Source organism: Elephas maximus, chromosome 5 (assembly GCF_024166365.1).
Source record: "Elephas maximus indicus isolate mEleMax1 chromosome 5, mEleMax1 primary haplotype, whole genome shotgun sequence".
Taxonomy (NCBI): Eukaryota; Metazoa; Chordata; class Mammalia; order Proboscidea; family Elephantidae; genus Elephas; species Elephas maximus.
In genome coordinates, this window is record NC_064823.1 from 102,109,402 (window position 1) to 102,134,411 (window position 25,010).

Genomic DNA, 25,010 nt, shown 5'->3' on the forward strand with positions numbered 1-25,010 from the left:
CTTAACCTTAGATGACATCTATAACAGGTTCTAAGAGTTTTTTTTTTTTTAGTAATTATTGGTTAATAAAAAGTCCTTTAGTTATTTCTAGTCACAAATATTTCATTCAGTAACTAAAATGTTAGTCTTGGGTCATAATCAAAATAAAAATTTTTCATGGGGAACATATTCTCCTCACCTAGTATGGGCCTGTTTATGGGAGGCTGCCTGTGTTGGGATATGAAAAATTTGTTGGATCTTTATTTATTTTCCCATTCAGTACTTCTGCTCTACCTCTCCAGCTTCACAAAGCTGGGGGAGGTGGAGGGAGAAAGAAGAGGTAAAGAACAGGAAAAGCCTTACTACCTCTTACATAATCTCACATTGGTTTATCTGCATCAGGATTTAATGTGGCTACAGGTAAGCTCTCTTTCCTAGAAGGCCCGTATATGGTCCATAGAAGTAACACTTCTGCATTCGTGCATCCCTTGATGTTAGAAGTTTATCTAGATTCTCATATTTCAAATAATAGTCCACTAACTCTTGAACTCTGGGAGACTTCAAAGAGGCTCTCTGAATGTTCTCTTTGCACTTCTCGCCAGGCTTAAGGGCAAGGGATAGGAACCAGATCCCTCCACTTTGTGAAACAGGATTCATAGCACTTTAACTGAAGCACAAGGTATCATCCAGTCTCATTATTCCTTCTGCAGCGTATCCAATCATTATAGATGACAGATGGGATTCAGTTTAGAATTAAAGTAAAAACAACTACAACAACAGACTTGACAATTTTTCTTGCAAGCCCTGCTTAGAAGTATAGCTCTTTGAAGTGGTGGAGAAGTTGATATCTAATCTTCTGGTCCCTAATTTTGGATCTAGCTGAAATGGAGACAGAAGCTTTCCATGTTGACATTCGGTTAAGGATGAAAGTTTATTTTGTGGAAAAGTTTCTATCTCAGACTTGTTCTCAGAGCATGTGTATAAAAAGTTAATTGCTGGAACATTATTTATGGCTTAGAAATACAGTAGGCTGCACAATCGTTTGTCATCAGGCATGTGCAGAAATATCTGGTATGTGGATTGTGCTTAGCAGAATATGACTGCTCTTCTAGATACACAGTTCCCAAAGTGTGAACTGGTTTTACTTCCAAAAAAAAAAAAACAGCTTCATCTGCAGAAATTCATTATGAATTAGTTAAGTTACATAGTTTTTGCTTAATAAAAATAAATAAATAATACACCATATAAAAGTGGTGTGCAGAGTTACAGAAGACAGAAAGTGCTCCAATAATGAGATCTGAATGTTTGAATCTGTAAGAGAATTAGAAAAGGAGTAAATCAGTTTTGGTTTAAATTTCTTATAATGGCTTGCCTTCTAATTAGACTCTCTGAAATATCACATAAAACTTTTTTTTTAATTTTTTTTTTACAGATTCCTGAATCCTGGTACATTCATTAAGTTATAATCTAGGCATAGACTGAAAGTGGCAGAAATAGCCAGAATTCTCTATTTGTGCTTCATCTTAGGTGTTATTGCTTGGTTTGCAATCTGAGTAGTGGCACCTGGGCCAGGTAGGATACTGGCAAGTAAACATTTCCTAAGACTTTCTGAAATTAATGATGTTGTGAAATCTAAGAAAACACTTTGACTTTAGAGTTTAGAATCATGGATGAAATTCTCCCAAATAGACTTCTTAGTCAATAGCGGTTTTATAGAACTGATGGCAAACTTAGTGACTTTAGTATCATGAAGATCTAACCTCTGATGACACATCTCAGTTTTGACCTCAGTCTACTCATTGGGATAAAAAATGACAGATGGGTGGTTTTATCCTGAACAGTAATATAAATGATGCTACATTTCTAACTTTGAAATCTGTTCTTGCTTGGCAAAATCAAGTGTAGTCTATCTCTTCTTTGAAGGAAAATCTCCTTTTAAGCCATCACATGCTATTTGGCCTATCACTATTTCTGAAAGAGTTTTACAGTGCTCCATCCAGGGCAGTATTTCGTGGGCTCTTAGTTTAGAAACATTTTCCTTTAATTAGGACAACATAAAAATACACTTTGTGCCTCAAAAAGTGGAAAATTTCTTATACCTTTGGGCTGCTCACTGAAGACTGGATTTTTAACACAATGGGATAATAGGAATTCAGGAAACGTATCCCATGCCTTTATTTTTAAAAAGGAGTGTCTTATATGTTCAACATCAAGTCAATTCATAATTGTATATTCTTGTTCCAGAGTATTTGAAAGCTAGGCCGAATAAAAGTACAGTTTTTATGGTTTAGAATCATAAAATTCAATAGCTATGCACGGCTCAAACTATGCTATATTTTCTTGAAAACACATCATCTGCTAGATTTCAAATCAATCTTGACATAAAAAATTAGAACAATAAACATGATTATAATTAGAGGGAGTTTGTTAAATGTGTTTTAATGAGGTCCTATTGTGATATGTGTCTGGTGTACAAGCAGAAATCAAGACTAGCATAATGAAGAAGAAAGAATAAACAAAACCCATGGTTAGTGAATAGACGTAGAGCTTGAAATTGTTTGGTCTAGGAAGACATCTAAAATACAATTTGGTACATACAGAAAATGTAATTAAACGATAATTGCACTGAAGCACAATGAGTGCGGGATAAACAGCTTGTGAATCAATAAACCATGAGGCAGCAGGCTGAGATATTTATTGATTTATGATTCATTTAGCTCCAAGTTTACTTCAGTTCTAATTCAATTGAAACTACTGTCTTATCCTTCACTGGGAGAGCTGGATGGAGTGATTGTATCATTTTTTTTATGGGGAAAAGATTGTCTGAATTAATGTCATTTTTAGGTTTTATGTGAGTATACTTCTACAAGTTTTTTTTTTTTTTCTATTTATCTACCAAATCTACACCCCTTGCCCTCCAGTGGATTCCTACTTGTAGCGGCCCCAGAGGACAGAGCAGGACTGCCCCTTAAGTTTTCCATGAAGAGGCTGGTAGATTCCAACGGCCAACATTTCAGTTAGCAGCCGTAGCTCTTCACCACTGCACAAACAGGGCTCCAAATCATAGGCTACTATGTATCAGTACATTGAATATTCCTACTGATATTTTCAGATGTCCATGAATTCAGAAAATTTAGGACAGCATATACTTCTGATGAATGAAAACCCTGTCATTTCATTACTTTAAGACATGAATGTTATCTTGTGATGAACATCCTGTCACAGGTTTCTACCAAAATTTTTCTGCATTTTATTGCAAGAAAAAAAGCAATTGCACATTTTAAATACATCAGAAACTTTTTTGCTGCCAGAGATAAAATTTTATATTTATGTTGCTACCTTTTAGTATTTTCATAAATGTTCTTAAGGGTCTCTTACTCTTTCCCTGATATTAAGTAGTCCAAAAATAAAAACTTTAGGTTTTTTCCAAATAATATAAACAGGCAACAGTATTTAGCACAAACGGTTCATGTTCGACTATTAACCTAAAGGTTGGTGGTTGGAACCCACCCAGTGGTACCAGAGAAGAAAAGCCTGGTGATCCGCTTTCCTAAAGATTACAGCCAAGAAACGCTAGGGAGCAGCCCTAGTCTGTAACATATGAGCTGTCCATAGATTGGAACTGGCTTGATAACAATGTTTTATTTATTTATTTTGGTTTATTAACACTTGAATTAGGGCAAATTGGAAGTACCTCCTTCTGAGGCTGTGTGCAGCATGCAGAAAGTTTAACACATGAACACTCTTCACTTGCCTTTTTTTTTAATTTTAAAATAAAAAACTCATTTTATTTCATTACAGAGAACTTTAGATTTACAAAGGATCACACTGGGGAAATCTCAAATTTATTGAGATGATCAAGAAGTACACAATTTATCACTGAACTTGCATCAGTTAAATACTTCTCAAATGACAAACTAAGAAAAAAGAAGCACAAAGTCTTAGTAACCACAAGGGGACTATTTACAACTTGAATATTTGGCTTTTGACTCAAATAGTAACCTCGACTCTTCATCACGTTATCACTTCTTTCACAATTTTAGAGAAAAAAACGTATTAAAAAAGTGATGGTTAAGACACTAAAGAGAGCATGTGTTATTTCCCCAAATCAGATGAAAAGAAGTTCAGGTCAATTCATGAATTTATTCAGTCAATGACTTTACATTGGTATCAGAACATTTTAGCTTTCTTTTTTTTTTGGCATATTTAAATCTTTGGCTTAAATTCTGCTCTTGCACACTCTGCTCCAGTATTTTCGTCACCAGCTTGAACCTCTCCAATCATTCAAATACATCTCTATAGGCTTTGGTTTTCCCCCAGTGGTGTGAAGCACATCCAATACAAAGTTCTTGTAGGGAGGATACAGGTCCCAGATTAAACACCTTGTAACATACCTCAGTTGTTTTTGTTAAGTGGGGCCATGGTGGCAAAGTGGTTAGGAGCTTGGCTGCTAACCAAAAGGCTGGCAGTCCGGATCCTCCTTGGAAACCCTATGGGGCAGTCCCATAGTGTCGTTATGAGTCAGAACCATTGACTCATCAGCAATGGGTTTGGGTTTTCGTTTTTGCTATTAGGTGCCTTTGAGGTGTCGGACTCTCTGAGGCCCTATGAACAACAGAATGAAATTCTGCCTGGTCCTACACCATCTTCCCAATCACTGCTGTGTTTGAGCCCACTGTTGTAGCCTCTGTGTCAATCTATCTCCTTGAGGGTCTTCCTCTTTTTTGATGACCATGTACTTTACCAAGCATGATATGCTTCCCAGGGACTGGTCCCTCCTGATAACATGTCCAAAGTACAGGAGATAAAGTCTCACCATCCTCGCTTCTAAGGAACAACCTGGATGTACTTCTTCCAAATCAGATTTGTTTGTTATCCTGGTAGTTCATGGTGTATTAAATATTCTTCACCAACACAGTAACTCAAAGGCATCAATTTTTTTTTTTTTTTTGGAATTCCTTTTTCATTGACCAGCTTTCACATACAAATGTACTTAGACAATATTTTCCCCCAAAATCAAAAGGATTAGTTAATTCTAGATTAGGACCATATGGGAGGACTAAGGCAGCTGGATACTTCACAGAAAGAGAGTTCATGTCCCTGGTTTAATAGCACAGAAGGAAACTTGTTGCTAGAATATGACTTGTGTTCCCAGAAGGGAAGCTCTTCTAATTGAGTACCATATGGGACCCTAATTATAGAAATGTTCTAAAGGACATTTCGGTTACAATCTTGTGACATTTGGATTTTTTCCACTAATACAGTTTTAATTTTGTTCACTGCTTTCTTCTCATGTGAGAAATTTTATTTTGATTAATAAGGTAATCAAAATAAGTAATGCTAGTCTTCTAGATATAAACACATGTATGTTTTGAACTATTAAACATTAATTCTTTAATTTTTTTTCAGGGGAATGGTAAGCTATGTTCTGGGAACTAATAAGTCACTAAGAAGGAATTGACAAAGATAAACACTATTCCTATTCATGTAGAGTTTACATTCTATTGAAGGAAACATACAAATGATCAATTACAGTAAAGAGTGGTCAAGTGGCTGAAGTACAAGGTGTTATGAAAACAAAAGAAGACCCATTAAATTGACAGGGTAAGAAAAAATTCAGATGACATAAGCTAAGCTGATATCTGATAGACAAAAAAAAAATCAGTTAATGAACTACTGTTTGTATCATTAATGCCCCGTGAGTGATATTATTGAGACGGTGGTAAAACTCTTTATTATCAGAATAAAAACAAAAAACTAAACCATGAATCAATCCAGGGTTGTCAACTATACCAGTATCTAGAGAAATGTTAATGCATTTCAGATGTGCAATGAACTGCTATGAAAGAATTTTTAAGTTATGCATTCAAAGCCTTTGATAAATTTAAAGAATAATTTTTATAAAATGCACTAAAAATTGCTCCAGGCTCATCTTGTATTTTTCCTGTCCCAGTCCTAGAACAAGCCATTTCTCCAAGGAATTATGGTCCCTTTTATTGGAAAATGGTATTAGAAAACAAGATATGTATGCGTGGTATGCTCATAGTCACTAGGAAGTAACCAATTCTAAACCATTTCAGTGGACAAAGCTATAAAACATACCTATGTACAATACCGGGGAAGTTAAAACAACTTGACCAAGGCAAGGGCATGAAAGCTTCATAGACACATCCAAACTCCCTGAGGGACCAAATTACTGGGTTGAGAGTTGGGGACCATGGTCTTGGGGGACGTCTAGCTCAATTGGCATAACATAGTTTATAAATATAATGTTCTACATCCTACTTTGTTGAGTAGCATCTGGAGTCTTAAAAGCTTAAGAACACTATCGAATATACTCCATTGGTCCCACCCCATTTGGAGCAAGGGAGAATGAAGAAAACCAAAGATACAAGGGAAGGATTAGTCCAAAGGACTAATGGGCTACAACTACCACAGCCCCCACCAAACTGAGTCCAGCACAACTAGATGGTGCTGGGCAACCACCAACTGCTCTGGCAAGGATCACAATAGAGGGCCCCAGACAGAGCTGAAGAAAAATTTAGAACAAAATTCTAATTCACAAAAAAAGACCAGACTTACTGGTCCAACAGGGACTGTTAAAAACCCAAGAATATGGTCCCTGGACACCCTTTTAACTCAGTACTGAAGTCACTCCTGAGGTTCACCCTTTAGCCAAAGAGTAGACAGGCTCATAAAACAAAACGAGACTAAATGGGCACACCAACCCAGGGGCAAGAACAAGATGGCAGGAGGGGACAGAAAAGCTGGTAATGGGGAACCCAAGGTTGAGAAGGGGAGAATGTTGACATGTCGTGGAATTGGCATTGGTTAATGTCACAAAACAGTATGTGTATTAGTTGTTTAATGTGAAACTAATTTGTTCCATAAACCTTCGTCTAAAGTAGAATTAAAAAAAGTAGGGAAAGAAAGAAATTCAGTCATGTTCTAAATCTTCTGGTCATAAAAAGAAGTTGGTAAATAATAATAATGGCATATAATTATTGAGTACTTAATGTGTATAGGCACTAAGCTAAGTAATTTAATTAGATTACTTCATTTAATCTTCCCAATGGCCTTATGAGATAGGGTCCATTTATTGGATATGCAAATTGAGAATTAGAGAGAGTTAAGCAATAACTTACCCAGCATCACAAGGCTAGTAAATAACAGCCAGAATTTGAACCTGAGCAGTCTAACTCCAAATCCAGTATTCTTAATCAACAACTTCTCATACAATAAAACACATATTTCTCTTTTTCAGAGCCTATCTTTATGCTATGCAGAAACTTTAATTTTTGCACATCCGAGAAAGAGACGTGCAAAAATTTCTTCTCTAAAAGACTCAATAAAAGCTAAACATATGTATGTATACCCAAACCACCCCGCCGCCATGAAGTCAATTCCAACTCACAGGGTTTCCAAAGCTGTAAATCTCTACGTAAGCAGACTGCCACATCTTTCTCACTATGTATAAACATGTGTAAATACATCTATAGTTATTTCTCTACCATTTCATCTTTCTCTCTGTGTATGTTTATTAAAGTAAAACTACTTCATACCGATGTCTTCAACTCTAACGTAGTGTCACATGGTTCATGCCAGCCTGCCCCTTGCTTATCTGTAACTTCCCTCTCTTATAGTGAGTAATCTGAGTCTCACCCTCATCACCCATTTACTTTTTTCTTCATCGCTGGTATATGTATGAAGGACCTTTAGAATTATTAAATCATACCTCCATAAGAAACATCTTTTGCAACTAGACAGCAGCGTTTATATACAGTTCCTTTGTCTTTAGTTTTATGATTTCCAAAGCCCCATTTTTCAAAGTTTCGAAGGTCAGCTCCCTTTTTACACACCCTCTTCAATGAGGTTATCTCCTATATTTGTTACAATTAGGTTATTGTGTCCTAGTCTGCATTCTATCCTGAGATTCTTGAACTCCTGGTTGATGTCTTTTTTTTTTTTTTTTTTACTGATATATTAAAGTTCACCCTTTGTTATATACCAGTCTTATGGATTTTAAGAGAAAACCATCACCCCAAGAGCATACAGAATAATTTCATCACTTTAAAAATTAGCCTGTGTTCTTTTTGTAGGAGTCCCCATGGTGCAGTGGTTAAAGCACTTGGCTACTAACTGAAAGGTCAGTGGTTTGAACCCACCAACCACTCCACAGGAGAAAGATGTGGCAGTCTGATTCCATAAAGATTTATAGCCTTAGAAATTCTAGGGAGTATTTCCACTCTGTCCTGTAGGGTTCCTGTGGGTCAGAATCAACTAGACAGCAGTGGGTTTTGTTTGGCTTTCAGTTCTCTTTGCAGTCAGCACCCCCTCCTCGCCCCATCACTTAACCCCTGGTGTTTTAGTGTCTTGGTGCTACTGTAACTGGAGTACCACAAGTAGATGGCTGAAAGAGCAGAAATTTATTTCTCACAGTTTAAGGGGATAGAAGTCCAAATTCATGGCATCAACTTGAGGGGAGGGGCTCTCTTTCTCTCTCCATCCTCTCTGGGAGGAAGTCTTTGTCTCAGTTTCTCTAGCCAGATCATACCTCCGTTCCTTATTGAACTCAAGCGGCATCTATCTTTCCTTGGTTTGTGCTTGCTTGTCTCTGTGCCTATGCTACTGTTTTCTACCCCCAGAAGTGATTAGGTTTAAGACACACCCTGTACTCATATTACCTCATTAACGTAATAAAGAAAACCCAATTCCCAAATGGCATACATCCACAGGTATAGAGATTAAAATTCCAACACATATTGGGCTGGGACGGGGGGAGGGGGAAATTCAATCCATAATACCTGGTAACCACAGATTTGTTTTCCATCCATATAATCTTACCTTTTATAGCATATCACTGACTTCCTATAACATGTATCCTTTGGTGTCTGGCATTTTTCCCTCATTAAAGTGCATATTAAATTCATTTTGTTAATGTTTATTATTTCGCATATAGAGATACACAATTGTTTCAGCATCATTTGTCGAAAAGCCAATCCTTTTTCCATTAAAATAACTCTCTATCTTTGTCAACAATTAAAAAACTATATTTCTGTAGGTATATTACTGTAATCTTTAGTATATTCAGTGATCTATGTTTAACGTTGCAAGGAATGGGAATTCCAGAACACTTAATTGTACTCATGAGGAATCTGTGCATGGATCAAGAGGCAGTCTTTCGAACAGAACAAAGGGACATTCTGTGGTTTTAAATCAGGAAATGTGTGCATCAGGGTTGTGTTCTTTCACCATACCTATTCAATCTGTATGCTGATCAAATAATCCAAGAAACTGGACTCTATGAAGAAGAATGGTGTATCAAGATTGGAGGAAGACACATTAACAACCTGGGTTGTGCAGGTGACACAACCTTGCTTGCTGAAAGTGAAGAGGACTTGAAGCACTTACTGATGAAGACCAAAGACCACAGCCTTCAGTATGGGTTACACTTCAAAATACAAAGAGCGAAAATCCTCACAGCTGCACCAATAGCAACATTATGATAAAGTGAGAAAATGTTGAAGTTGCTCAGGACTTCATTTTATATGGGTCCACAATCAACACGCATGGAAATGGGAGTCAAGAAAACAAAGGACACATTGTATTGGGCAAATCTGGTGGAAAAGGCCTCTTTAAAGTGTTACAAAGCAAACATGTCACCTTGAAGACTAAGGTGCACCTGATCCAAGCCATGGTGTTTTCAATTGCTTCATATTCATGTGAAAGCTGGACAATGAATAAGGAAGATGGAAGAAGAATTGATGCCTTTGAATTGTGGTGCTGGAGAAGAATATTGAATGTACCACGAACTGCCAATAGAACAAACAAATCTGTCTTGGAAGTAAAACCAGAATGCTCTTTAGAAGGAAGGATGGTGAGACTACATCTCACATACTTTGAACATGTTATCTAAAGGAAGGATCAATCCTTGGAAAAGAACATTATGCTTGGTAAAGCAGAGGGTCAGTAAAAAAGAGGAAGACCCTCAATAAGATGGATTGGCACAGTGGCTGCAATTGTGGGCTCAGCATAGCAAGGATTGTAAGGATGGCGCAGAACCAGGCAGTGTTTCATTCTGTTGTATATAGTGTCACTGTGAGTCAGGACAGACTCCAGGACACCTAACAACAACAACATGTCTGTTCTTTCACCAACACTACACTGTCTTGACTGTTGTTGTTAGAAGCCATGGAGTCATATCCAACTCACAGCAATCTTATGTACAAAAGAATGAAAAACTGCCTGATCCTGCACCATCCTCATTATCGTAGTTATGTTTGAGCCCATTGTTGCAGCCACTATATCAACCCATCTAAAGGGTCTTTCTCTTTTTCACTGACCCTCTACTTTAGCAAATATGATGTCCTTCTCCAAGGACTGGTCCCTTCTGATAACATGTCCAAAGTATGTGAGACAAAGTCTCACCATCCTAGCTTCTAAAGGACCATTCTAGCTGTACTTCTTTCATGATAGATTTGTCTGTTCTTCTGGCAGTCCATGATATATTCAATATTCTTCTCCAACACTATAATTCAAAGGCGTCAGTCCTTCTTTGGTCTTCCTTATTTATCATCCAGCTTTCACACGCATATGAGATGACTGAAAACACCATGGCTTGTGGCTTTTTAACACTTTAAAGAGACCTTTTGCAGCAGATTTGCCCAATTCAATATGTCGTTTGAGTTCGTGATTTCTGCTCTCATGAGTACTCATTGTGGATCCAAGTAAAATGAAGTCCTTGAGAATTTCAAGTTTTTCTCTGTTTATAATGACATTGTTTATCGGTCCAGTTGTGAGGATTTTTGTTTTCTGTATGTTGAAGTGTAATCCATACTGAAGGCTATGGTCTTTGATCTTCATCAAATAGTGAAAGGATGCAACCCTGGCATATCCCTTTCATGACTTTAAATCAAGCAGTATCTCCTTGTTCTGTTAGAATAACTGCCTCTTGGCCTGTGTACAGTTTCCTCACGAGCACAATTATGTGTTCTGGAATTCCCATTCTTTGAAATGTTATCCATATTTCTTTATGATTCACAGAGTTGAATGCTTTTGCATAGTCAATAAAACAGAGGTAAACTTATTCCTGATAGTCACTACTTTCAGCCATGATCCATCTGACATCAGCAATGATATTCCTTGTTCCATGTTCTTTTCTGAATCTGACCTGAATTTTTGCAAGTTCCCTATCCATGTACTGCTGCAACCACATTTGATGATCTTCAGCAAAGTTTTGGAGCTCTGGTGGCACAGTGGTTAAGAGCTATGGCCTGCTACAGCTGTTAACTAAAATGTCAGAGTTCAAATCCACCAGTCTCTCCTTGGAAATCCTATGGGCCAGTTCTACTCTGTCCTGTAGGGTCACTGTGAGTCAGAATCCTCTCTAGGGCAACGAGTTTGATTAGGCTTTTTTTTTTTTTGTCAGCAAAATTTTACTTATGTGTGATATTAATGATATAGTTCAATAATTTCTGCGTTCTTGACTACTCTAGCTTAATGGTAACTCTTCAGATTGGCTAATATGAATCTTCTGACTCTGACTTTTTTCAGAATTCTTTTGGCTACCAGCTCTGGTGGCCTAGTGGTCAAAAGCTCAGGTGCTAACCAAAAAGTCGGCAGTTCAAATCCACCCACTGCTCCTTGGAAACCCTGTGGAGCAGTTCTACTCTGTCCTGCAGAGTCATTATGAATTGGAATCAACTCAAAGGCAACAGTTTTGGTTTTTCATAGTAATGGCCTTGCCATGCATATTTTATAATCAACTTATCCACATCTCCTAAAAAACCTCAGTGATATTTTCATTTTGACTACATTGAATCTATAAATAAAATTAAGGAGATCTGACGTCTTAACAATATTGAGTCCTCTAATCCATGAGCAAAGTATTTTTCTCAACTGATTTTGAATTATCATTAACTTTTTTTCTCATCAGTGTTTTGTCATTTTCAGCATACAGACCATGCTGAATTTTGTTAGATTTATACTTCAGTACTTCATTTATTTGGTACTATTTAAAGTATATATATATATTTTCATTTCAAATTCCCCTTGTTCATTGCTGGTATATAGCAATGCAATTTGTATTAACTTTGTGTCCTGTAACCTTGATAAACTCACTTCTTAGCTAAGGGCAAGAAATGGGACTATGTCATGTATGAAGACTACATCTCTTTGTACACCAAATACTGATACAATCTTTTAATTGTATTTGTATTCAAGAAAGATAATAAATTTTGATGTTGTTATAATAAACTTCTGTTTTAAGAAATAGAAAAGGGATGATCGTTCAATGGTATCAATTTTATTTGTGTTTGAATGGAATACATGTAAATTGTTTATTTAAAAAATGGAGAAAGCAAAAATACTTAGTGATATAAGGAGATGGTATAGTAATCTTGTGAATATTAAGAATGTGGTACAACCAATTTATAGTGCTCTCCAAAAAGAGTCAAGTATATGTGCTCAGAGAATGTTAAACTTCTTTCTGTATTACTCATTACCACACTTTGAGATCATTAATGATTCATTTACACATTCAATCAATTTGTGAGTGTTTGATTTTGAGGAAGCTTAATGAGAAGTCCTCGTGGTACAATAGTTAAGCACTTGGCTGCTAACTGGAAATTGGCAGTTCAAACTCAGCAGCAGAGCCAGAGGAAAAAGCTGTGGCACTCTCCTCCCATAAAGATTTACAACCTGGGAAACCCCTGAAGCAATTCTACTCTGTCCTATAGGGTCACTGTGAGTCAGGATCAACTCCATGGCAAAGGGTTTGGTTTTGGTTTTTTAAATGAGATATTGGGCTAAAAGAATTCCATGACATAGTTTTATCAAGGACCTTTTGGATGGTTTCCTGCAGTGACTGCTCCAATATTATGATTATTAAATTCTAAACTACTAATTCTAGACCAATTGAGGATAACGTTCAAGAATTGTATATGAGTTTTGATAAAATGGAATGCCAGTTTAAATGTCTGTGTCAAGATAAACTAAAACCTTAAGTAGATAAAATATTTTATAACTTCTCTAAACATTAGGACATATTCTATGTGTACAAACATAAATGAAAGTCAAAATAATGAATCTGAGCATTAAGTATCACATAGATAAGTTGTAATACAGTTAAATGCTATTTCTTTTATAATAATTGGAACTCTATTAAGTAGAATCTTCAGCTGAAGATCATTCAAAAATGGTTGCAGCAGTATATTGACAGGGAACTGCCAGAAATTCAGGCTGGTTTCAGAAGAGGGTGTGGAGCCAGGGATATCATTGCTAATGTCAGATGGATCCTGGCTGAAAGCAGAGAATACCAGAAGGATGTTTACCTGTGTTTCATTGACTATGCAAAGGCATTTGACTGTGTGGATCATAACAAATTATGGATAGCATTGCAAAGAATGGGAATTCCAGGACACTTAATTGTGCTCATGAGGAACCTTTACATAGATCAAGAGGCAGTTGTTTGGACAGAACAAGGGAATACTGATTGGTTTAAAGTCAGGAAAGGTGTGTGCCAGGGTAGTATTCTTTCACCATACCTATTCAACCTGTATGCTGAGCGAATAATCTGAGAAGCCAGACTATATGAAGAAGAACGGGGCATCAGGACTGAACGAAGACTCATTAACAACCTGGGTTATGCACATGACACAACCTTGCTTGCTGAAAGTGAAAAGGACTTGAAGCACTTAATGATGAAGATCAAAGACCACAGCCTTCAGTATGGATTACACCTCAACATACAGAAAACAAAAATCTTCACAACTGGAACAACGAGCAACATCATGATAAATGGAGAAAAGATTGATGTTGTCAAGGATTTCATTTTACTTGGATCCACAATCAAGAGCCATGGAAGTAGCAGTCAAGAAAACAAGAGATGCATTGTGTTGGGTAAACCTGCTGCAAAGGACCTTTTTAAAGTGTTGAAGAGCAAAGATGTCACTTTGAAGACTAAGGTGAGCCTGACCCAAGCAATGGTATTTTCAATCATGTCATGTGCATGTGAAAGCTGGACAATGAATAAGGAAGACCGAAGAAGAATTGACTCCTTTGAATTGTAGTGTTGGCAAAGAATATTGAATATGCCATGGACTGCCAAAAGAACAAACAAATATGTCTTAGAAGGAGTACAACCAGAATGCTCCTTAGAAGCAAGGATGGCAAGACTGGGTCTTACAGACTTTGGACATGTTGTCAGGAGGGATCAGTCCCTGGAGAAGGACATCATGCTTGGCAGAGTACAGGGTCAGCGGAAAAGAGGAAGACCCTCAATGAGGTGGATTGACACAGTGGCTGCAACAATGAGCTCAAGCATAACACAATTGTAAGGATGGCGCAGGACCAGGTAGTATTTCGTTCTGCTCTGCCTAGGGTCACTATGAGTCGCAACCGACTTGACAGCACCTGACAGCAACAATATTAAGTAGAAAAATTGGACTTACCATAATTTGAAGTTGGATCATAAAACTATATAACAGAACTGAAAAATGACAGATTTTAGAAGTTTTTATTTTTAGTAAAACTTATGTATCTTTGTTTGGATATAAAGTTATATAAAATATAACATGTTTAGAGACATTTGTGCAAGTAATTAGATATGATCGTGAACTTTTTAAAGCTAGCCTTTATCAACTAGGCTTGTTATTCTTAAATTTATTGTTACTTTTGTATCTTGAATGTTGAAATAACAATGACGTTTCATCTCAGGGGGACAATATAACTAGATGAACATACACATATCACTCACACTCTAAGAGCAAAATTTTTCCTATGCTTAAAATGAATCTCATCAATACTGTCTTGTATTTCTTACAGAGTTATTGTGAGGGTGGAATATGCATTTATGAGTAGCTATGAGTGCAAGTTCAAGTTGAAGCTAAAGAAAATTGAAATTAATCCACGAGAGCCAAAGTACGACCTTGAGTGTGTCCCACCTGAATTTAGAAACCATCTCAAGAATAGATCTGATGCATACAATGGAGTAGAACTGCTCCATATTCTTCATGGAAGCAGATAATCAGTCTTTTTCTTCTTCACTACCACTGGGTGGGTTTAAACCACCAACCTTTATGTTAGCAGTCAAGTGCAAACTGTTTGTGTCACGTAGTCATTTAGATTACAGTAATAATATCTAGAATTAATACCACACTGAAAGTCATCATGTGTTCCAGAAATGGGTCGCACACTCAAGTATCAGCATGAACTCTATTTGAATCGCCCATGAATTTAAAGTTTCTAAAGCCATTAATATAACCAGGTCATTCAAAGCAATCCCATGTACTGAGAATTTTTTTTAATTCTCCTGGAATCCAGATTTCTGGGGTCATGGAGTTGAGGTGATTCACTAAGGCCATTTGCCGTTAGTTGTCCTTTTGAACTTTAAGCCTTGAAGAAACTGGTTTCTAAAAATTCACCTTTGAATCAAACAGTGTCTAGATAAGCTAGTAAAACCAGTTACCATTGGCCATTATGTTTTTTTGAAGAATTCAGTTAGTTTCAGGAAACAGAGATTCTAAAACTCAGACTGGAAGCTATATTTTAGGGTAAATCAGTAATTATTTTACTTGTTTTTCAAGACAATCATTTATGAAATCTCTCCTGACCACAAATTGCTTCTCAGTACTGTTCTAGCTGTTTTTACAAAGTAATGCCCATAAGATTTGGTATAAGAGTGTTTTTAGGTTTTCTCACCTTCAGAACATTTTTGTTGCTCTAGTTGAGATGTTACCCCAATTTACAAATTGTATATTCAATAAACTTCATTCAGTTTCTATTATTGGCTTAATATGGTTTTTGTTTGAACAGAAAATGGTGTCAGGAGATCTTGAAGGCATATTCTCACATCCCTGAATTTTTGGAGGGAATCAGTAACTGGGCCCACAACACAGAGCATTATTTTTTTGCTCCCTGCTTCTCTACAGTCTCTTTGGGGTCCTGGTAAGAACTCTCAGGTCTTGAGCTCCACATCTTGTGTTGCAGCTTGGCAGCTTAATTGAAATTGATTTAAATTATAAGAGACTGGATCTCTAGCCCACAGAATGAACTATATTCCAAAAGAATGAACTAGGTTCTGAAAAAAATGAAACTAGATTTTGTATGGTTGTTACAAAGGAATGCCAGAGTTTTTAAGCCACAAAAATGTGTGGACATGAGCCAAGCACCTTAAAAACCTCCAGGGCACTCTCCATCAACGGAGAGACACTTGTGTGAGGATAAGCTTGGACACGAGATGGGCCAGAGTGTTAGGCACCTGCCATAAGAAAACTCTCACGCAATGGAGATAAACTGTAAAACAAAACACTGACCAAATCTCTCAGCAGACTCTCTGCTAGGAATTTTGTTTGACTCTGAGAAATCAAAGTTTTAGTCTAAGGAAATAGGATCCTTGCCATCTTAGAGAGGTGAGCTTGGAGCTTCTCCCTACCAGGACACTGTTCATGTTCAACAACACTATAAGCTGAATACTGTTGTTGTTGTTGTTGTTAGGTGCTGACAAGTCAGTTCTGACTCATAGTGACACTATGTACAACAGGACAAAACACTGGCCAGTCCTTTGCCATCCTCTCAACTGTTGTCATGTTTTGAGCCCACTGTTGCAGCTACTCTGTCAGTCCATCTTGTTGAGGGTTTTAAGCTAATAATAATACTAGAAGTAATTTGGAATTTCAGTAGTCACTTTGGGAAAATGAGTTCTTATCTGCTCTGCCTTTTTCCTTCCACTTTGGGAAAAAGAGTTCCCATTCATGTTGCCTATTCTTTCCTCTTTAGGAAATCTGTGTTTGGTGCTCAGGTATCTTCCAAACCCCCCAAAAATTCTTTGCCGTAAAGTTGATTCCTACTCATGGCGACCCTAGAGGACAGAGTAGAACTGCACCATAAGGTTTCCAAGGAGCACCTGGTGGATTCGAACTGTCAACCTTTTTGGTTAGCAGCCATAGCTCTTAACCACTATGCCACCAGGGTTTCCCAGGTTTCTTCAGAGGGTCTGAAATCCCTCCATTTGAGATGGGCAAGTTAGTAAGTTTTATCTCAAACCTGTTTTTCTGTTGAATTGGGTCTACCTTAACAAAGAATTGCTGTAGACATTAGAAAAAAACTGGGTTCCCTACTTGCTTTGTTTTGTGTTGTGTCATTTAAGAGACTATGCCTGGTTATTTGAGCTGGCCTCACAGACTGGTGAATTTTCTTTTTTTCTTTTCTTTTGTCTTGTTTTATTTTGAGAGCTTGACTCTGATCTAGAGAGAGTGTTGTGTCTGAGTTTTCTGTCTTGCATCAGATTGGAGATAGTGGCTGACCATTGCCAATGTTTTTCATGAGGTTGTCTTAACTATGCTTGCCTTACTAAATGGCAGGATTCCCTAAGAATAATTTGAGTTTTAGTATCTCCTTTGAGAAACTATTATAAATTGGTCTATTTGAAAATTACACTGAAAAAAGGATGGATTGTTTATTTTTATTGGTAGAACAAGGCCTTAAAAAAGACAAAAATTATTCTAAATTGTCTCTCTAAAAGATTCTTTAAAGCACACAGAAGATAGGGTTATGGAAGTACTGATAATCATTGTCATGATAATTATAAAGAATTATCTATAAAACCCGTGTTTGAAGTATTGATTCAACAGTAGTTATTTGGCTGGGGTATTTAAATTTACTTGATGTCGTTTCAATCTATCTGCATTAAGAAAATTTGAAAATAGCTCTAGAGGGAAAAGTCAAGGATTTTCATGATGTTTATTCTAATTAACCAGTGACTTAAAGAATACCGGTAACTCTGTTGCCCTTATGTACCTCACTGGGAATACTGAAATGACAACCTCTAATTCCTATTCCTTGACAGCAGTGTTGTGAAAGACTCCCAAGCTGTTAAAATTGCTATTACGCCCTCTTAAATGATCAAACCTATGATCAAAGTCTTTGAACAAATAATAACAAGCTGTAATAATAATATTAATATATATTACATTCATATAGATTTTCACATTTTACCACTTTCCCATATATGAAATGATAATATTAATAATAAATGTTGCCAAGGAGCCAATTCTAACTCATGGTGACTCCATGTGTGTCAGAGTAGAACTATACTCCACAGAGTTTTCAATGGCTGATTTTTTGGAAGTCGATCACCAGCCCTTTCTTCTGAGATATCTTTGGATGAACTCAAACCTTCAGCCTTTCTTTTAGTAGCCAAGTGCATTAACTGTTAGCACCACCCAGGGGCCCCCAATAGTATCATAGGTAAATAGATAAATAGACAGACAGATAGACAGATAGGTAATGGCTAGACATATAAAGACTTTCACATCTATGTATCTATAAACATATATTACCATTTATGCAGGAGGTAGTGCTTTGGATTTGCTTTGTTAAAGTCTTGTTTATCTCATCTCTGAAAGAGTTAAATAACACTAATATATTTTATTTGTTTATCATTCTTTGCTAAAGAACTTTGAGAAAAATCAGTTGGAATGATAAACTTAATTGGAAGAGGACGATTTTTTTTTTTTCCATCAATAAACAGAGAGCAATTTGCCGTAATGATAAAACAACAATTCTAGAATTGGTTAGAACTAAATTTGATTGCCAGGACTAATAATACTTCCTAGCTATGTGCATTTGGGCCGACTACTCCCTAAGCCTGAGGTTTCTCATACAGAAATTTCTCTTGGCTATTTCTTGTAAGGAATTGCAAAGAATGCTTAAAAAGTGTTTAGCCTAACGTTGTAGACAAGGAATAAATGCTGGCTATTAAAAAAAAAAAAAAAAAAATTTCTTTTTTTTTTATTGTTACAGTGTTTAGCTTACAGATTAATTAAGTCAAATAAAGTGTCCCATGCTTAGTAGATTTTCAATAGATTGCTTCTGGAGGTTCTATCAATACCTGTATTAAAGGTCAAAACTCTTTTTAAAAGGTTTTATTGTACCTAATTAATTTATAAGAGACAGGACCTGACCTGCAGTATATTTAATAGCACGTGAATTAAGTTATCAGGGATCTCTACTCCCACCTCATAGTTAATGTTGGGAGGATTTAAGGACACTATTAAGTCCTTTAAGCTCCTTGGAGGAACTGTACCACAGAAACACAAAAGGTTATTTGCACATGCATCACAGAAGTACCAGAGGGACCCATGAAATTGTACTGCAGTTGGCCTTTTATTACGGTAGGATGACATTGGGAATTGACTACTCTGGATGAATGCAGGTCTCCAGTGCAACTTGGGTTAAAAGGTAGAAAAGTCAAATTGCAAGGCCAAGGAAGGTATTCCCTGAGTAATGAAGTGTGTTTTGAATGCTGTGCATCACTTACCTATGAGAAATGAATAGCTTTTATCATGCTCTGTATCCCACATCCAAACAATTTGATTCCAATGATTGCTACTTCTTTTAATCTAATGGCCAGGTTTAACATTTCAAAGACATACCTACCTCTGTAAGTAAATGCATTGGCTGAAGAGTGCAGAGGGCTTTATATAGGTTATTGCAAGAGTGCCAGCTAATCAAATTACCATTTAGACCAGTACTTTGCAGCACATATATTTTAAAATTCCTTTTAATATATTAGTAATTTTTTTTGCAATTGATTATTCAATTTTTCTTTATTTTGATATTATACAAAAAATGGCTAAATTCTATTATTAAATGTTTCCTTTCAAATCAGCCATTTCTAGATTATAGTAACTGCATTTAAAATTATTTGTAAGACTTGTCTGGTAAAAATACACTTTGTGGAAGGCTTCCTCATTCTTCCTGTTTGAATCTTTGAATTTCAAAGTTTACATGACCAAACCTGCTGGAAATTTTCTAAACAAAAGGCCAAATCTCTGCTCTCTACACATGTTCAGCTTTGTTATCATTCAGCTAATGAAACATACATAAGTAGATAAAAAGAAGTTTCAGAAAGTTATTGGGATAAGATTATATTGATTAAACATTATAGGAAATTTATCTTACTGTATCTAAGATCACAAATCAAAACATGATTTGATTATAAAATAGGTGTAGATCAAAGAATTTTTTGTAATGCTAAGAAGATGGACTTTTGTAATTATAGTCCTTTAAAACTTGTAAGAGTTTGAAAAAAAATACCATCCCTCAGTATCTATACTGCTGGTTTCTGTCTCATATATAACTGTAAAAATATATTATCACCATCAGAGAACAACCTCATCTGAAAGGTGAGATAGGTATAGGGCTTCTGCTTCTCATGTGCTCCAATCATGTAAAATTTTCATTCCTTCTGCTTATAATCACATGATTAGCTAGAACTACCTGAACCCCACACCTGGTCTTTCTTTGCTCCTCACTCAGTATTGATCTGACCTGGGAGAATTGAGAAATTTATTTCTTAAATCATTGTTGAAGGTGGTGGTGGTTCGGTGGTAGAATTCTTACCTTCCATGCAAGAGACCCAAGTGTAATTCCTGGGCCAATGTACTTCAAGCACAACCACTAACCATATGTCAGTGGAGGCTTTTGTATTGCTTTAATGCTGAACAGGTTTTAGTGGAGCTTCCAGACTAAGACAGACAAGGAAGAAAATTCTGGTGACCTAGTTCCAAAAATCAGCTAATGAAAATTTTATGGCTCACAATGGTCCAATACTCATGGGTTCCCCATGAGTCAGGGCAGAATCAACAGCAACTAACAACAACAAATCATTGTCATGGTTCCAGCCTTTGCTTAATCTTCACCATATTCATCCTCTCCCAGACTCCACCCTACTCCATTTGCTAGCTTCTATGGAATCCTCCTGGCTGTTATAAATTGCTCAAGTGAGTCTAGAACTGTTTTTACTCTGAAGCTGAGTGCATCATTTTTTTTTTTTTTTAATACGAAATCCTAACTAACATTTATGCACAGCTTTGTTTTCTCTGTCCTGGTTTCACAGTGGCATGGTCACACAAGTGGAGGATTTTCATTGCCAAAGGATAACCCTCTGTGTAACATATTAATCATTTGCTCCAACCAAACCTGAGAAATAAACCTGAACTCCAACAAAACCTAAGAAATAAAAATTACACTTCAAAATACCTCACACAGAGGAAAGGAAAAAAAAATTCTGTAAACTTGTGTTACCTTGGGTTAACATGCACTCATACTGGAGTAGGGTGGGTCCCAATTCAGTGTGAATGGTGTCCTCATAAAAGAGGAGAAGAGACACAGACAGAGAAACAAAGGGAACAGGGACATGTGAAGGGAGATACAGAGATTGAAGTTTATGTTGCTACAAACCAAGGATTGCTTGGGACTACCAGGAGCTAGAAGAGACAAGAAAAAAGCCTCCAGAGCCTGTAGAGGGAGCATGCCCTGCCAACACACTGAATGAAAACTTCTAGCCTCCGGACCTGTGATGCAATTCATTTCTGTTGTTTTAAACCATCCCATCTGCAGTACTTTGTAACAGCAGCCTTAGGAAACTCATATATAATCTTATACTTATGTCTTTATTTCACTCAGACTTGGTTTATACCTAGCTTCAAAGAGAATATTAATGTATTTTATTCATTACTATTTATTATTAAATTATTCAACAAATTTTTATAGAGTATTAAGTGCTGGGACTGGGTTATCTGATGAACAGATCACTGTTTCAGTTAATAAAGAATGTGTAGTCTATCGATGAAATTAGAACAGGTACTGGAAAATCACAACATTGTTTAAAGTTGGGGTACTATAATGTCTGATTCGCCATTCTCCAGGGCCAGATATATAGATAGGGAAAGACTTTCCTGAAGACATGATGTCCAGGTTAGAAATAGTAAGAATTAGCCGGGGCATAGGAAGGTATGGAGAAGCAAAAAGCACTTCAAACTTTGTGAATAGCAGGTTCGAGACCCCGCAGTATTCTGATAACAATGTTCAATATAGACAGGATGCATGCTAATCTCTGGAAAATTAAATACTTAATGAGAAAGAACTTTGAAAAGTGAAATATGCTATATAAGTGTAACAGAGTATTATCTCTAATAAATTTTGTCAAAAGTACCAAAAAAAAAAAAAAAAGACAGGATTAAAATTCTACTTGATTTTAAACACATTATTTTATTTTCTCTAGGCCATAGGCAAAGCATCTAGTTAAGTTTAAATGCATTTTATTCCTTCTAAAACCTTCTTTTTATTTTGCAATGTGATATTTTGGTACTATTCTAGATATAAAAAGATTACATACAACTATTTTCCCCATAGGCATTTTCTGAAATTTAGTTACATTTGTATTCAGCCTAATTATCAGCTAGGAAGAAATGTTATGAGTGCTACACACATTTATTCAGGGCAAAGTTGTCATAACTGCATAAGTAACAATCAGAAACTCATATATGATGGGATATTTTACCGATACATACTTTACAAAAAGATCTGAGAGGAGAGTGAGGGAATTGACCATTTCCTGGGAGAAAAGTTAGCATATCACAGATTTTCAGCCCCACCTGTTGGGAGAAACTGTCTTCTTAAACAAACAAAAGCACTGCTGAGGTGGCTACAAAGCAGGGTTTCTGAACATCAGTCCACTAATATGCCATATTAGAATTCCTTGTGTGGCTTAAAGAATATAAGGTCCTTCCCTTAGAGATTCTGAATCAGTTTGTGGCTCTGTATACCTAGCGTAAGGTCCAGGAATTTATAGCTTTAAAACAAAAGATTAGAAATAGTGGAAAACATTGACAAATGATGCCACATTTCAAACCCTTCCAAACACAAAATATACTTGAGATTACAACATGCACTCTGAGCCTCCACTTCCTGGCTGCCCATCATGGAGCCACCCTGCACTTGTGGGAATGAGGCTTCTAGATTCCAAAAACACTGCCCTCTAAAAAATGCAGAATTTCAAAAGATTTGATGGTGATGTTTGGATAAGTCATAGGCACATGTGATGAGAGGGAGCCTGTTCTATCTCTCTGGAGCTTTCTGGGAGAAGAGCTTTCAGCTGGTTTCTCTTGTTGAGCAATAATTAAGGGCTTACAGCTTAGAAATGTGCACAACTGTAGATGATTTATTGCTTGACATCTAATTTGAGGCCTCAGTTTTGCAAGTGGTTTAGCCATAATAGGCTCATGTCATTTGCTGAAATGTGCAGAGATGAGCGTCCTTTGAGAGGAAATTTATTGCTTATGAAAATTAACACAGCTTACTACATCTTTGAAATGGTAGACTTTGTAACTATAAGGGGAAGTGAAATACTTTAGACAGCCAGGAATAGCAATTTAAAGAAATATTTATCAAATATTACACATTTTAGTGACAAAGAAAGCTACAATCAATGAAGATATTCTCACAATTAAGAAGTCATGGTAACAACAAAATATTTATCCTCATGTAACAACAAGTCCTAGATCCCAGTTCCCTGAATGAGGAAATCTCTCTTGAATCCAGAAAACATACATAACTATTTGAGAAATGCATATCTCCAGATCTTTGCTGAGCCAATCCTGGAGACTTAGTCTTATTCTCCATTGAGATTGTCACCTAAATTTGCCAACAGTACGTAGTTTCAAAATGTTTTTGATCAATTGTATTGTTTAAAAATTAAGTATATATCCTTCTATCATTCAGTGTAGATGTAGTTATTCTTCATAACAAACAGCCCTTGGATCAGAGACTCTGTATCTTATCATGTTGTTGTTGTCCATTGACTGCTGTTCTGCTCCTAGTAATCTACATTCAGGGACTAGGCAAGTGGAATGCAATATCTTTCCTCTCAAATTTTGCTGGTCTCATGGCAGAATGAAAACAACTGATGCCAAGAATTCTACTCATAAGTGACACATGTCAATTTTGCTTAATTTTGTAATAAATTTAATTGAATATAATTTACATACAATAAAATTAAGGCCTTTATTTTAATTGTACAGTTTGAAAATTTGGCAAATGTATGTACCTATGTAAACATCACCTCAATAAAGCAGAGAATTATTCAATCACCTCAAAAAGTTCCTTTGTGGTACCTGGTGCTAGAGACAGAAGGACTATGCCATTCCTCTGCAGCAAAGATCTGAAAAATGAGGTAAAACATATACAAACATCAATCCTGGAACCCTGTGTATCAAAAGAAGGAATAAAGAACTCACTCAAGCACCAAATGGAATAAAAAACTGACAGAGAACAGAGAACAAGAAGAGCTACAGAACAGAGGTACCCTACCGCAAACATGGCATGAATTCTCCATCTTCAATTACAGCCACCAAGGAATGCAGACAAAAAGTACGAGAAGGTAACCCCAAGGAGCTTCCAACAGGAGACAGAGCACACAGTGACCAGGGATACATGCTCTCCCACCCCCACCCTTCTTTCCTGCACGAGGCCTCTGCCATTTTCCAATGTTTCACAGTCACTTGACAGGAGACATGCCAGATCACTGCCACCTGGAATTTGCTATCTTAGACCTCAGTGACCAAGAACTGTAGACAGCGAGTATGGAAAGGTAAATTCACGGAGCTTCCAACAGGAGACAGAGCACCTGGTAACAAGAGGTGCATGCTTTCCTACCCCCACCCTTTTTCCCTTCCCTCCACCATTTCCAACAGGTCATGGCCACTCAGCAAGGGAGACACCACATCGTTGCCACCTGAATTCACCATCCTGGACCTCAGCCACCAAGGACCGTGGACAGGGAGTATGGGAAAGTAACTTCAAGGAGCTTCCAACACAAGACAGAGCACCCACCCCATGCACTGTTCTTGCCCTTTCTTGACAGACCAAGCCACACCACTTAGAAAAAGAGCAACCAGTACACAGCCTCACTGGGTCTGCTCCACCCAGCCTGCTGAATGGTACCTCTCCATTTTATCTACTTTTCTTTTCTCTTTTCCTTTTTCCTTCATTTTCTTCTTCTTCATTTTTTTTTTTTTTGCTTTTGCTTCTCTTTTATTTCTCTTCTTTCACCCACCTACTTAGATTTGCACATCACATCCTCTCCTTTGCCTCCTGTTATCTGCACCACGTTTCTAGTGCTGCACCCCCAAACCCAGCCCCACTCTGTTAACACCTGTTCATGCTGAAAACTACCCATCCCCACCCCT